Raw genomic sequence first — 12,012 nt, 5'->3', positions numbered from 1 at the left:
TGGTATGGTTCAAGTGAAGGGCATTTATCAGAAATGGAAATGGGGTTCCAGGGGTATCCATGGATCTGGTCATCACAGCCCTGGTATGCCAAACTAAAGAGTTTGTATTTACCAAACACTATAGGGAGAGAGACTTGTAAGTAGATGCGAGTGACATGGTAATATTCAAATTTGTGGATGAAGGACTGAATATAGTGACAATAAAGGAAGGAAAAGAGAAAAGTTAGGAGGCTGTTTTGGGAAGCCAGGTAAGAATTCCCAAAGGCCGCTGCAGAGGCAGTATGAATTGGACATCTGATGGACAGAACTCATTGCCCAAATGGATGTCAAGGATGAATGAAAAAATAAATCTAGGCTAGTTCCCAGGTTCTTGTTTTGGCAATGTTGAGAAAGTTCTTCAGTGGAAGAATATATGAATTGAAAGATTGTACTGAGAATTTTACCCAGAAAACAAGGCAAAGTAAAGAAAAATTGACAAAAATATAAAAGAAAAGTTATGGGCATGAATTAAAGTATTCCAACATTTATCTAAAACAACTTCCATAAAATAGGAATAGATAGAATACGATATTCAAAAAAGCAGTATTCAGAGGAAGATCTGAGAACTTTGGAGAATTAAGGGATGACATGAATCCTAGACTATAGACAAGTCAGTAAAAATAAATCCACATCTAGACACATAGCAGGGAAACTGTCAAGCATGAGTTATAAAGAAAATCTCAAAAGCTTTTCTACAAAGGAATTAAAGAATGACAGAGGGTGTCAACAACAACAAATGCTGGAAAGCAATGCCCGTAGTCTCTTCAAAGCACGGAGTGAGGGATCCTACAATTCTATTCTCAACAAAAGTCAATTCAACTGACAGTAAAATGAAAAAAAATTTCAAACATATATTGCCTAAATTTACCACCCACACAAATATGCTGAAAGAACTAAAGGATATGTTTTTGAAAGAAGAAAAGAACCTGAAAGGGAAGGTGAGCTTAGAACTGGTTTTAAAAATATAGATAAATATCTGCATGAAGAGAGAAAGTTTAATTAACTCCTAACAGTGAAACGAACCAGAATTTTGGACTATAATGAAAAAGAACTTGGGGAAGGTGGGAATGTTCACTGGGCTGAGTCCTTCTTGTGTTTGGGAGAAGATATACATGGAATGACTTTAGACTAGCAGAATTTTAAATGAAAAGACTATAAATAAATCTCAAACGTAATGTGAAATTGTAGAATATAATATTATATACGGTTTTTATAGAGCACAACTGCATTGGTGGTTGTTCATTGATATATACAGAGTAGAGTTAAAGCATTAAAACTTACATACACTAGGACACTATGGAAGAGGGAAACAAAATAGGGGAAAAAATGCAAAGAGTCAACTCTTTCTGGGATATTTTACTTTTTTTAATGATCTGAAAGATATACTGTGAGTGTTGAGATTTTTTAATCTTTTGGGAGAATAAATAGGTGATTATCATATATGTGTGTGGAATTTCTTAAATAAAAATGGCATCAAAGAAAAGCCGTAGGGGCTTCCCTGGTGGCGCGGTGGTTGAGAGTCTGCCTGCCGATGCAGGGGACGCGGGTTCGTGCCCCTGTCCGGGAAGATCCCACATGCCGCGGAGGGGCTGGGCCCGTGAGCCATGGCCGCTGAGCCTGTGCTCCGCAACGGGAGAGGCCACAACAGTGAGAGGCCTGCGTACCGCAAAAAAAAAAAAAAAGCCGTAAATAATTTAACTCAAATTTTATAAGTAAGTGTGTGAGAGCAACTGTTGGGTCATATGTGAGATGGCTCTTCCTATTTTATCTTCCTTTTTTTAAAAATTTTTTTCTTTTTTTTTTTTTAACATCTTTACTGGAGTGTAATTGCTTTACAATGGTGCATTAGTTTCTGCTGTATAACAAAGTGAATCAGCTATATGTATACATATATCCCCATATCCCCTCCCTCTTGTGTCTCCCTCCCACCCTCCCTATCCCACCCCTCTAGGTGGTCACAACGCACTGAACTGACCTCCCTGTGCAATGCGGCTGCTTCCCACTAGCTATGGATTTTACGTTTGGTAGTGTATATACGTCCATGCCACTCTCTCACTTTGTCCCAGCTTACCCTTCCCCCTCCCCGTATCCTCAAGTCCATTCTTTACATCTGCATCTTTATCCTTTATTCCTTTATTCATCAGAACCATTTTTTTTAAGATTCCATATATATGTGTTAGCATACAGTGTTTGTTTTTCTCTTTCTTCATTACTTCAGTCTGTATGACAGACTATTTGTAGTGAGGTCCATCCACCTCACTACACATAACTCAGTTTTCTTTCTTTTTATGGCTAATATTCCATTGTCTATATGTGCCACATCTTCTTTATCCATTCATCTGTTCATGGGCGTTTAGGTTGCTTCCATGTCCTGCCTATTGTAAATAGTGCTGAAGTGAACATTGGGGTGCATGTGTCTTTTTGAATTATGATTTTCTCTGGGTATATGCCCAGTAGTGGGATTGCTGGGTCGTATGGTAGTTCTACTTTTAGTTTTTTAAGGAACCTCCATACTGTTCTCCATAGTGGCCGTTATCAATTTACATTCCCACCAACAGTGCAAGAGGGTTCCCTTTTCTGCACACCCTCTCCAGCATTTATTGTTTGTAGATTTTTTGATAGTGGCCATTCTGACCCGTGTGAGGTGATACCTCATTGTGGTTTTGATTTGCATTTCTCTAATATTGAGCATCCTTTCATGTGTTTGTTGGCAATCTGTATATCTTCTTTGCAGAAATGTCTATTTAGGTCTTCAGCCCATTTTTGGATTGGATTGTTTCTTTTTTTGATATTGAGCTGCATGAGCGGCTTGTATATTTTGGAGATTAATCCTTTGTCAGTTGTTTCATTTGCAAATATTTTCTCCCATTCTGAGGGTTGTATTTTCATCGTTTATGGTTTCCTTTGCTGTGCAAAAGCTTTTAAGTTTTATTAGGGCCCATTTGTTTATTTTTGTTTTTATTTCTATTTCTCTAGGAGGTGGGTCAAAAAGGATCTTACTGTGATATTTATGTCAAAGATGGTTGGATGGGAGAGACAATGGGAGGAAACAGTTTTCAGGATTTGGAGTGGTTGAAGGAGAAAAAAGGAATAACAATACCGACTAGTTGCTTTGGTCCTTGACATCTTATTTAATTGATAGCCTGAATGGGGTAGACACAGAGGAAGAGCTCTATTTTTAGCATACTAATGTGCATGGATTATAATGAGCCATCCGGGCTTCTCAGCTCTCTGCTTGGCCTCAGGGCCAGCTGATGCTTAGTGCTGAGGAGGTGACTTTGGCAGCTTTCGTGAAGGGAGTCAGGGTAGATGATGTTCAGAATGCACACTGTTAGAGCATTATACGTTTTAGAAGTCATCCACACATAAATGTCAGTAGTTTTTACCAAAAAGAAAAATCTATTTTTCCTTATTGCTATATTCAAAGAAAACAATATCGAATATTTGTGTGTGTTTAACATCTAAGCATACTGACCTCAAGCATGATGCAATCTACCAGACATTGGCTTGGGAAAGTCTGAGACCTCACCCTCTACGATAGCCCTTATCTTCTTCTCCTCACAGAACCGAGATGGGCTTTCGTAAAGAAGTTAGTGTAAACCCAGTTGAAAGTTAAGAAAGCTAAAAAGACAAGTGTATGCCTTTTACACCCTCTTCCAATATAGCATGTATTAATTAGCATATATTGTTTCACGTGGCCTGTCTCTAGGTAGAATTTTGAGTTTGACCTTGTTCTTGGAGTCATTTCTGGAGAGAGCGCCACCTGCCTGTATGGGCTCCTTCCCTGACCATGTCTCTAGGTAGAATTATGAGTTTGACCTTGTTCTTGGAGTCATTTCTGGAGAGAGCGTCACCTGCCTGTATGGGCTCCTTCCCTGACCATGCGCTCAGGAAGGGGTCTGTGCAAATGAGCCCCAAAGTAGTGGTTGTACCCGAAGCCAAAGGAAGTTATGATTCCATTTCCAGATGGTGGGGATCTCAGAGGCTAGGTAATTTATCATCCCCAAGGGGGGCTTTTAGGCAAAGCATCAAAATAACATCTCTTTAAAAACAAACAAAGCCCCCAAACAGAGAATGCATGCTTCTTAGGGGTTGAGGGGAACTAATAGAATTGTCCTTTCTTCTAAAAGCATATCAAACATAGAATTGATATGGAAGACACCTTTAATCCAGTTTTTCAGAGCAAATATTTCTCTTTGGAGTTTGCATAAAATGAGGATGTGAGCAAACACATCCTTCAGCCTAGGTTGAAACAGAGGAAGAAAATGTAACAATACTTGCTTTTTGGCCCAAAGATATTTACAGGTCATTTTTGAGTAGTTATTCATCCCAGGTTAGGATGAAGCCAAACAATGCACTGCAAAGAGAAGAGTTAGCACTGACTTTTGCCCTCATAAAAAAAATTATTTTCCGGGATTTTAACACAGTAGACCCTGGCATTGACAGGTAGAACATCTAAGATGTTGGCTTTTCACAAGTGTCCCTACAAGTCTGTTATGTAGTACCTATATTTTGCTAAGTCACAAGTTAAAACTTTTTCTAACAAGTCACGTCAACATGGGAGTCGGTTCTTGCCTGAGCCTCCAAACTGCAGGACTCATTTCAGCCATGCTTTGTGCTCTCTACCTGTGGCCCACACAGTAACGCTAGTGAGTTGCTGCGGGGAGAGGCGTGTGTGTGGGTATGTGGGTAAATTGCTAAATGAGAAAGAAAACTTTAATAAAATTTTAAAAAATATGATGGGAAGGTGTGCACAAGAGATATATAACTCCGGATGGAAATGTATTACAGGGTATGTGGACAAGTGTGCCCATTCCCAAAGCCAAGGGTGGAGAGAGTTTTAAGAAGAGGATGGAAGTGAAAGTGAAGAGGCGTAACCAATCGTCTTGAAAGCTGTAGAGAGACCCAACAGCGTGTGTCAGTAATTTACAAATTTGAGGATTTTTACTAGTCTTGGAACAAATCTTCAGGAATTCCAAAGGTCTACTGTATGTCTAATAGGATGAATTAAATCACTGTTACATATCATGACTTACCGCACACGGGCCTCTCACTGTTGTGGCCTCTCCCGTTGCGGAGCACAGGCTCCGGACGCGCAGGCTCAGCGGCCATGGCTCATGGGCCCAGCCGCTCCGCGGCATGTGGGATCTTCCCGGACTGGGGCACGAACCCATGTCCCCTGCATCGGCAGGCGGACTCTCAACCACTGCGCCACCAGGGAAGCCCCATGACTTACTTTTAATCTGGCAGGTTTAAGTATATTGTAAAATGAGGCACGGAAAGCAAACCATTTAAAGAGGGGTAAGAAGCAATAGCAACATTGATTCGAAACATGCCATGGTACTTTTATGTGCCCACTTTTTTAACCTTTTTACTTTGAAACTAGCAAAGAATCTTTCTTTGTAAGTGTAAGTCATTTCCATGCCAACTAACTATACAGAGCTTAGTTGATATAGAAACAGAACTCTTAAGTTCAAGGTAGATTTTCTGCCATTTCTGAAGTCTTTCTTTTCTTATATCTAAGCACCTTATATTTAAATTGAGGATTATGATTTAGTGGTATTAAAATCATTTTATCAGATCTCAATCTGTTTCTTGCAAGATTCAATTGTACCCAGGTGACGAAGCAGAAAACACAGAGCAGAGAGACCAACTAAGTGAAATAAGAAAAGTGAATTAAAATGCCACGGATTAATGCCTAAAATCATCTTCTTTGTGCCTTACAGATGAGAATGAGTTTGATGATCTCATTATGCACCATATGTACTCACCACAAATTCACTTTATTATTAAGTATTCTAAATCATCTCTGACTAAAGTAGATTCAGTTTTGAATAAATCAATTGGAGCTGGTTAGGTTGGGTTTTGAGCAGTTGTAATGAATTGAGAAAATGGAAAGGTAGTGGGAAATAGTGGTATAGTGATATCTCAGAGGACTCCTAGAGTTCAGGGCTCTTGGCTGACTCTGGAGAGTTACATAAGGCTAGTGTAAGTAAAACTCCACTTATTAATGGAAAATTTTATGAATTCTTTTTGATCACAAAAGCTTTTTATGAGCTAAGGCATACTTCCAGTGAACACAAGACAGTTGTAAATCTCTATTCATTTTCTTTTTATAAATAAGAAAAGTAGTTTTAGTCATGATTCTTTAGAAAATGAAACCCTAGTTGCTGTTGTGATAATCTCAACAAGCATTAATTTTAAGCTGTATTTTAAAGCATTGAATTCCTTTATTGCAGTTTCCAAGCAGTAACTCATATTATAGAAATGATAGGTATGTTGATGTACTTAAAATATTTTCCTGAAAGGAAAGAAAAGTCTGTTAAATGTAATTTAGTTTAAAAAATGAAGAAAAACTAAGAACATTTTCATTCCTATGTTACCCTGTGACCTATACAAACCAAAAAATATATAGAATTATCTAAGACTTCATAGAGGAATAGAAATTTAATGATTGTGACTTCCCCCCACAAATGTTAATATTAGAATATAAGCCAGAATGTAATTTTTAAAATAAAATGTGAAACATACACTTTTATCATTATACTGACGAATCTTTTGCCAGCTGGGAACCACTGTGATCATTTCAAGTAGAGATCTGCATTTATTACCATCATCTTCATCAGTAAATGTTACTTTTGACTGTGTACAAGGGAATGTAATCAATGTGGTCTCTCCTTTCAAGGAGTAGATGGAATAAAAAGGGATGTAAAATAAGTACATGCTTAAGTATAATTCAAAATGGGAAGTGCAAGAGTGCCATGAAAATATTTAAGTACAAAATATAGGTATTTTTTAAAAAGGAAAGTTTATATTTTTTTAGAAAATGAAAAGAAAGTTGATGAAGGAAGGTTTTTTTTGTTTTTTTTTTTGTGTGTGTGTGTGTTTGTTTTTTTGCGGTACGCGGGCCTCTCACCGCTGTGGCCTCTCCCGCTGCGGAGCACAGGCTCTGCAGCCTCCACGGCATGTGGGATCCTCCCAGACCAGGGCACGAACCCGTGTCCCCCGCATCAGCAGGCAGACTCTCAACCACTGCGCCGCCAGGGAAGCCCGAAGGAAGGTTTTTTGTTGACTGAATTGTGGGTAGAAGGGAATACCCATATGTAGCTGGATTCAGGGGCCTTGCAGATAAGACACATAAGTGTTCCAAATGAAAAATGAAATTGTAGGATGGTTAGTGGGCGCTGCTGTACCTTATTTGTTGACGTAGTGGGGAAAATTCAAGGCTTTCAAATGAAGAGTGATTTGAGGAAAGTCCTGCATTCATTTAATTACTAGAGAAATACTATAGAAGACAAATTTATGTAGCAGTACTTTGAGGGAGTTTATTGAGTTTATTATGAAAAGAAAGGAAGGGGCTCGAGAAAAATTGTGGGGTAAAAGCAATAGCAATTAGCAGCTGGTTGAATGAAGGGGACACACATGAAATGATGAGAGCTCTGAACCTGGGTGACCAGGAGAATGATGGGTCTTTCCATTGAGACTTGAAAGAGGTATAGGACCGGAGTTTGAAATGACTTTCCGACAGTCAGGTGAAGTAGGATGCTGGAAATATAAATGTAAATAAACTGGGGTTTAGGGCAGAGGTTAGAGACAGGAACATGAATTTGGTGTTCATCTCCACTGAGATAGTAATTGAAATTGTGGAATTGTCTGGAATTACGAGAAGGTCACCAATAAAGAGAGGCAGAAATAAGAAGGTAGGTAGTGGAGTCTGAAGGGGTAGCTAACATTTAGGTATATGCAGAGAGAGGAGATGAAGAAGGTAAGAGGGAGAGAGACCCAAGAGAATTAAACAGTCTACAGCAGAGTCAGCAAATGCTTTCTCCAAAAGGCCAGGTGGTATTTTATGGCGAGCCATATGGTTTCTGTGACAACTACTCAACTGTGCCGTCTGAGCCCTAAAACGGCCAGAGACAAAATCGTGAGCATGCTGGAATAAAACTTTATTTATAAAAGCAGGTGGAGGGCTTCCCCGGTGGCGCAGTGGTTGAGAGTCTGCCTGCCGATGCAAGGGACACGGGTTCATGCCCCGGTCCGGGAAGATCCCACATGCCGTGGAGCGGCTGGGCCCGTGAGCCATGGCCTCTGGGCCTGCGCGTCCGGAGCCTGTGCTCCACAACGGGAGAGGCCACAATAGTGAGAGGCCCGCGTATAGCAAAAAAAAAAAAAAAAGAAGGTGGCAAGCCTCAGTGTGCCCACCCCTGAAATCAAGGCGGGAGAGAGATTCAAGAAGAGGCTGCAAGTGAAAATGAAGAGAGATAACCAACAGTCTTGAAAGGTGCAGAGAGGTCCGATGGCATTATCACTGAGAAGGGGACCTTGCACCAGGGAATCATAAGAACATTATGAGGTTATTTTTTAATATAATGGGGGCAGAAGCCATAACACTGACACATGTGCAGAGAGGAATTGGGAAAAAAAAATAAGTAAGTTGCGTATTGTATCTGCAGAGTACCAACATCCCAGGATTTGCATAATTGATTGGATTTTTAAATCTCCATTGGGGGTTATCTAAACAATCACAGTTACTACTATGTAGAGGCATAGTCACATTAGCAGTAACAAAAGTAAAGAAAGTAAGAAGCAGAGCGTAGTAGAAACATCAGTAAGTAGAGTGGAACCCAGGAGAGCTGGTTCTAAGCTTGGAGTCCACCGTCCTTTGAGTCAAGCTTTATTTACTTATGTGTTTTTCTCTCATCATCTATCTTGATATGCTAGAAAAATCAAGTATGTATTTGAGCAACTGATACTCTGAAACCAAATGAGGTCAGAACATCAGTTGTACAAATGTATTATGAAAAGCGTGCTTCATAGCCCTGCAGGTAAGAAAGTTCTACCTAAGTTTTAATTGACCGTGTGTGGCCAGCATGAGGTGACCAAAGAGAGAAAAGCTAGTGCAGTTTTTAGGGAATATTAATATCACTGATGATTCTCCTGCATGTATCTCCATCTGGATCTCCCCCTGTGCTTGTATAGCCAGGGTGATCCTGATCAAATGACGTAACTTAGATCCTGTCATCCTTTTACTTAACCTTTCCCAGTGGCTTCCTTTCCCACCCAGAACAAAACTCAAAATCCTTCCACTGGCCCTCAAGGCTTTCGTGCCCACCCTCCTCTGTCTGGCCTCATGCACTTTGCCCTCTGAGTCTCAGCTCCAGCTATAACCTCCTTGCAGGTCCTCAGGCACGTAAAACCTGCTCCCACCTCAGAGCCTTTGCACCTATTGTTTGTTCTGCCTGGAATATCCTACCCCATCCACCGAAATAAATAAGCCACATATGCAAGCGTCCCTCAGCTCCCCCAGGTCCTGGCTCAGGTGTCACCTTCTCCGTGAGACCTTCCTGGCCACCCTGTCTGAAATTGTCACCCTGCCTCTCAGCGACCCCTACCCTCCCTTCCCTGTTTTATTTTCTCCATGGCACTGACTGTCTACAGAGGATGTGGTTTTCTTATCTATTTATTTTTGTTATCTGTCTCCCCTGCCCCGGCCCCAGTACAAAACCAGGAATTTTTATCTACCTTATTCTCTCCTTTCTCCCCAACACTCAGAAGAGTGCTTGGTACCTCATAGGTGCCCAATAAATATCTGTTGACTGAATACAAATCTTCCTTGACTTAAGATGGGGTTACATCCCGATAAACCCACCATAAGCTGAAGATATCTTAAGTCAAAAATGCATTTAATGCACCTTACCTACTGGTCATCATAGCTTAACCTTGCCTACCTTAAACGTGCTGAGAGCGCTTACGTTAGCCTTCAGTTGGGCAGAATCGTCCAACACAAAGCCTACTTTATAATAAAGTGTTGAATATCTCATGTAGTCTGTTGAATACTGTATTGAAAGTGAAAACCAGGATGGTTGTAAGTGTATCGGTTGTGAACAGTTGTGATTGGGTGGCTGACTGGGGGCTGGGGCTCACTGCACAGCATCATGAGAGAGTCTGGTAGGGCATATTGCTAGCCCGGGAAAAGAGCAAAATTCAAAGTGCAGTTTCTAATGAATGCATATCGCTCTCACTCCATTGTAAAGTTGAAAAATCGTAACTCAAACCGTCTTAAGTATGGAATGTTTGGATTAAAAGAAGTAGTGGTTTTAGGTATTATATACTTAGGTATATATATTCTCTAGTAGTATTTTCAGCTTAGGTACATTTAAAAAGAAAAATGCTTGATTTGAATAAGTCCAGGGGAAGATGAGGGCTTTGTAAATAGTATTATATCGATATAAGGGAAGGCTGAAGTAGTAGTACTAAACGTACTGCCAGGATGAAACAGAATGATGACTGACTCCTAAGTGCAGGGCAGGGTACTAAACACTTTGCATATATTATCTCCTTTACTCCTCACAGCGGCAATGGCAGGGGAAGAAAACTGAGGGTTAGTGGTGGGAAATCAATTGCCCAAGGCCAGATGGCTGTAAATGATGAGTGGCGGGGCCAGGAGTCTCACCCATGTTCTCTGAAGCCAGAGCCATGTTTTTATTCTAAAAACCCTCTATGACTGTCATTTTTGGAGCACTCCTACATTGAAAGTGCTGAAGGAGACTCTCCTACTCTGGGATGCTAGGAATTCTCCCCCCCATACATTCATTTTCCATTTTCCCCCCCTCATCCTCCCACTGCCCTTGTTTCTAGGGAAGCAGCGGCCCTCCTGGAAACCAAGGTTTCTGTAACTGGGGCACGCTTCAGCCTTGGCAGGGCGAGCAATGAGGACATCTGCAGGTAGCAGGCAGCCTGACAGTGGCCGACAGGGGAAGAGAAAGGCTGGCAGCACGGCAGCTGCCCATCCGACTGCCTCACCCCGCTTCCATCCACGTGCACCCCTCTACCCTCCAGCCCTGATGGGCGGAGGTGAAGGCGATTGAATGCATTCCTTCTGGTTAGAAAATGTTCGTCTGTAAATTTCCATGTGTGTTCAAAGATGATTGTATTATACATAGTAAATATGGTGACATAACGGGAAAGCTTCCTTTCCTTTAAGAATAGCTGAATGGACCAGTTCCTTTCCAAGGAGGTTAGAAGAGCACCTCGCCTGAGGTGACGGAGGTGAGAAGGGATGCTGATGCCACTGCGTCTGTGTCAGTCCACTGTTATGTGGGGGGAAAGTAAAGTTTCCATGTTTCATGGGAGTTCTAGAAAGGCAAACATAGGGAGTGTAGCTTTGGGTGATCATGTACCTGGGAGTTCTGCCCATCTGAGCCTCCTGTGAACTATGAACTTGGGTAGAAAAGCTTTGTCCACCAGAGCAATAATGGCAGCTCATGGCCCCTTTCCCATAGAAGCCTGTATGAGGCACGGTCAAGGATCAAAGAAGACGCTTTTAAAGACAAAATGCCTGTAAATCCATTTTGCACATTTTGGATTAAGAAGTAAATAATGTAAAATAACGTGGCATTTACTTTCCTTTATTGTATTAATAGCCCACTTAAGTATATGCCACTGGAGGCCAGATTACCTCTTGGGAGGGAAATAGAGAGGCGTGTGATAGGCTGACTATAACTGTAGCAGAAGTCTTTCCACATCGTTGCCAGGAAATCACTGGAAGGAGCTGGGAGGGTAGCTGGTATTGAAACCGTGCACCTCAGGTTGGGACTTGAACCCACATGCCGGGACTCGAACCCATGTGGCCGGGACTCGAACCCGGCCAAAACCCACAGTCTTCCAACTGAGATCACACACCTGGTTTCAGCACTTAATGAAGCAGGTTCTTGAAGTCTCATCGCAGAAAGAATTCAGTGAGAGACAAAGTGATGGGTAAGAAGTGGATTTACTTAGAGAGAATCACACTCCACAGACAGAGTGTGGGCCATCTCAGAAGGTGAGAAAGGCACCAGGGCATGGGGGTTGTCAGTTTTTATAGGGGAGGGTAATTCCATAGGCTAATGAGTGGGAGGAGTTTCCCAGCTATTTTGGGAAGGGGTGGGGATTTCCAGGAATTGTGCCACTGCCCACTTTTTGATCCTTATGGAT

At 41.4% G+C, this 12,012-nt stretch overlaps 1 protein-coding gene across 5 annotated transcripts in view; it reads left to right on the top strand.

Moving 5' to 3' along the window:
* The window catches only part of KLF12 (KLF transcription factor 12), a 448,314-nt gene that overhangs the window by 309,549 nt on the left and 126,753 nt on the right, over positions 1-12,012 (top strand). The gene's annotated exons all lie outside the window — the stretch shown is intronic.

The sequence above is a fragment of the Tursiops truncatus genome, chromosome 18 (genome assembly GCF_011762595.2).
Source record: "Tursiops truncatus isolate mTurTru1 chromosome 18, mTurTru1.mat.Y, whole genome shotgun sequence".
NCBI lineage: Eukaryota > Metazoa > Chordata > Mammalia > Artiodactyla > Delphinidae > Tursiops > Tursiops truncatus.
This window is presented reverse-complemented; position numbering and strand designations above follow the sequence as displayed.